Genomic DNA, 4,104 nt, shown 5'->3' with positions numbered 1-4,104 from the left:
TTATTTGTGTGAGTGGCGCAAGAGAGGAACAGAGAAATCAGCCCCTCTAATGTTTAATACACTGTAAATGTGAAACACTTTGGGGCTTAGGGGCTGGATAAAGAACGTCAGGAAACAAACACAAATTAAAAGCACACCTTATTTATTCGCTGAAAACTGTTTAAAAATGTAATTTCCAAGTTCCACATATCTGTTTAAAAATATTTACACTTTCAGTCATTTCCGAGTTTAGTTACAAACTGATAGTGGGAAAAACACATCATGTATAAAAACTGATACCAAAATCTTCTTTTTACAATGTTTTATGTTTCTTGCTTTTTGTTTTTAAAACAGGCCGTCGATCTTTCATGTGAAAATTATTATAAGGGCCTGACATCAATTCTTGTGACGTCACTACTTGTGACATCATTGTGATTTGCATATGATAATGGGCTCCTTCACTATTTTCCTTATTTGTGCCGTTTATTAAATGACATGGGTCTATAGATATTAAAAATAATTATATAAATTCACAGGTATTCAGCCCGTTTCTATGGTGATGTCACACATTGACAAGTTTTCGGCTGCATCTTCTATTTGAATACAAATCACCTGCCGTTCCCCTTCCTTCCATTTCTTTTTCTTTTTCACCCCTTTCTTTGTCTCTCTCGCTCTCTGTATCTTTCCCCCTCTCTATCTCCCACACACTCCTGTTAGCTTTAGCTTCATGAATGTCACTGCTGGCCTTCATATGACAAATCCTGAGGCACAATTCAGGACAAAGGACAATCAGTGTGGAAGACGATTTGCTCGGAGTTCAACAGATTGTCCTAGCACATATATGCTTTTGATGTGAGATTTCGCTATTTCACCACATTCTTCAAACAGAGTCTGCTGCTAACAGTGGCTCAATTCTGGTAACAAATTGAGTTTGGCAAGTCACAAAATGAATAGGGAGAGCCCAGTCGGAGAGGAGCTACGGGTCACACTTAGTTATAAGACCTGAGACACGAGCTGATCCATCAACCAAAAACAGTGTGTAAAAGATGCAGCAAACGTTACTTAAAAACAAGGTATATGCTCTGTTATATCTAAAAATAGGTTATTTCTTGAACACCTGTGCTTCACTTGAGTTCATTACATATACTGCAGTGGCATTTGTTAATAGTAATACATACATTTTACCAATGAAGCTTCCATCTCCAGAGCCCTGACAACATGCCTACTTTGGGTGTGTTGGGTTTATAGATTGTATCACTAATCCTACAAGATAGCTGAAAATACAGTGGTTAGTCCCTGTATTGTTCAGTGTTGCTTTTACAGGAAGTGTGATCAGGTGTGATTGAACTTTTTTCTTTGTATCTCTTCTTCATCAAATAAAAATCAAGAATGTTGCTTTTCTTTTAATCCACATTGTGCTCGCTTCCCACTGTGTATCCTGGTGCATCATGTTGCTTTGCTTTGTGTACGGAAGTGAACAATCTCTGGAAACTAACACTTTTATTACTCTGCAAATACTGTTATCTGTTTTTCATCTTTACTGCTAGTCGGGTCTTCTATCAAAAGCCCTTCACACTTTCAGCGCCCTTCTATGTTTTCTCCCTGTGTGTTCGATGATGACTTTGTAGCTCTGATAATCGACTAAAGCTCTTCCCACATTCATTGCACTTAAATGGCTTTTCTCCTGTGTGAGTTCGCTGATGATACCTTAATGCTGAAGAGAAGCGAAAACAACTGTCACTTTCACTACAATGATAGGGGTTTTTCCCCGTGTGTGTTCGCTGATAACTCCGAAGTTGTGATAACCGACTAAAGCACTTTGCACATTCATTGCACTTGAATGGTTTTTCTCCTGTGTGAGTTCGCTGATGATACATTAATGCTGAAGAGCTGCGAAAACTACTGTCACATTAGCTACAATTATAGGGTTTTTCCCCGTGTGTGTTCGCTGATGACTTTGTAGGTCTGATAATTGACTGAAGCTCTTCAAACATTCACTGCACTTGAATGGCTTTTCTCCTGTGTGTGTTCGCTGATGACTTTGTAGGAGTGATGACGTCCTGAAGCCCTTTGCACAATCACTGCACTTGAATGGCTTTTCCCCTGTGTGTCTTCGCTGGTGTCTTTGACGGCTTTATAATTGACTAAAGCTCCTCACACATTCATTGCAATGGTATGGCTTTTCCCGTGTGTGTTCGCTGATGTCTTTGTAGGTCTGATAATCGATTAAAAATGCTCTTCACACATTCATTGCCCTTGAATGGTTTTTCTCCTGTGTGTGTTCGCTGATGATTCCTTAATGCTGAAGAGTTGCGAAAACTACTGTCACATTCAATACAATGATAGGGATTTTTCCCCTGTGTGTGTTCGCTGATGTCTTTGAAGGCTTGATAACTGACTAAAGCTCTTCAAACATTCACTGCACTTGAATGGCTTTTCCCCTGTGTGTGTTCGCTGATGTCTTCGAAGTTTTGATAGCTCACTAAAGTACTTTGCACATTCAGTGCACTTGAATGGCTTTTCCCCTGTGTGTGTTCGGTGATGTCTTCGAAGGCTTGATAACTGATTAAAGCTCTTTACACATTCACTGCACTTGAATGGCTTTTCTCCGGTGTGTGTTCGCTGATGAATTTGGAGGCTTGATAAGTGACTAAAGCTCTTTACACATTCACTGCACTTGAATGGCTTTTCTCCTGTGTGAGTTTGCTGATGAATTTGAAGGCTTGATAACCGACTAAAGCTCTTCAAACATTCACTGCACTTGAATGGCTTTTCCCCTGTGTGTGTTCACTGATGTCTTCGAAGTTTTGATAGCTCACTAAAGTACTTTGCACATTCAGTGCACTTGAATGGCTTTTCTCCTGTGTGTGTTCGATGATGTCTTCGAAGGCTTGATAACCGACTAAAGCTCTTCAAACATTCCGTGCACTTGAATGGCTTTTCCCCAGTGTGTGTTCGCTGATGACTATTTAGGTCTGATAACTGACTAAAGCTCTTTACACATTCACTGCACTTGAATGGCTTTTCTCTTGTGTGAGTTTGCTGATGAATTTGAAGGCTTGATAAGTGACTAAAGCTCTTTACACATTCACTGCAGTTGAATGGCTTTTCCCCCGTGTGTGTTCGCTGATGAATTTGGAGGTTTGATAAGTGACTAAAGCACTTCACACATTCACTGCAGTTGAATGGCTTTTCCCCTGTGTGTGCTCGCTGATGAATTTGGAGGTTTGATAAGTGACTAAAGCACTTCACACATTCACTGCACTTGAATGGCTTTTCCCCTGTGTGTGTTCGCTGGTGACTTTGTAGTTCTGATAACCTACTAAAACTCTTGACACATTCACTGCACTTGAATGGTTTTTGTCCTGTGTACGTGTGCTGATTAAGCTTGAGTAGTGATGACAAACGAAAGCTCCCGCTGTATGTGTATGATTCTTCTTTCTTGGTTAGTGTCTGTGGGTCGGGGATATATTTGTCTACATCCCTTGACTGTATTTCCTGATGGGCCAACATGACTGATGAAGCACTTGTTTTTTTTTCACACGCTTTATATGTGTGCAGTATTTTACACGTTTGATTTCTGTTTTAATAATAAAATGCAATAGCCACCAAATATTTGCAACACTCCTAATATGTAGAAGGTGTTTTTGTAGGTAATTGTGCCTTTAGATTGGATTATGGCTATGCACGCTTGCGGGTAAAGATGTATCTTCCTTCTGGCCGGTACAAATTGGGACAGTCTGTTGTATTGTAGATTGAAGAACTCCTCTTTCCTTTACCCGTCAGTTGTCCGTCTCCGCTCTGTTGTGCTCTTCTCTGGTTGCTGTGGTTTGTCCAGAAAGAGTTTACAATTCACCTAGAGCACAGAATGATGCCTTGTCTTCATTTTAGAAAACGGAGCACTGCGGTAATCACATCATACCGATCCCATGATTAAAGTTGGTATTTGACACGTGTTTATACAGGAGGTGGTTTGTTATTGTTGTTTCCTTAATTTTCCTAAGGTCATTTCTTCGTCTTGTGGTGTGGAGGTGCTCAGCTCAGGCTCTTACAATCACTGAACTGCCCTTGATGCTTCATCCGGGATCTGTCAATTTGTGTGCAGGTTCCTCTGTCGCCGACTGC

The 4,104-nt window shown here is 40.4% G+C and overlaps 1 pseudogene; it reads right to left on the bottom strand.

Annotated features, from left to right (window-relative positions):
• Positions 1-684: 684 nt before the first annotated feature.
• On the bottom strand, positions 685-3,702 carry LOC147737865 (uncharacterized; annotated as a pseudogene).
• Positions 3,703-4,104: the final 402 nt, after the last annotated feature.

This window comes from Lissotriton vulgaris, chromosome 1_1 (assembly GCF_964263255.1).
Source record: "Lissotriton vulgaris chromosome 1_1, aLisVul1.2, whole genome shotgun sequence".
In the NCBI taxonomy this organism is placed as follows: domain Eukaryota; kingdom Metazoa; phylum Chordata; class Amphibia; order Caudata; family Salamandridae; genus Lissotriton; species Lissotriton vulgaris.
Note: the sequence above shows the minus strand (reverse complement) of the source record. Positions and strands in the feature narration are given on the sequence as shown.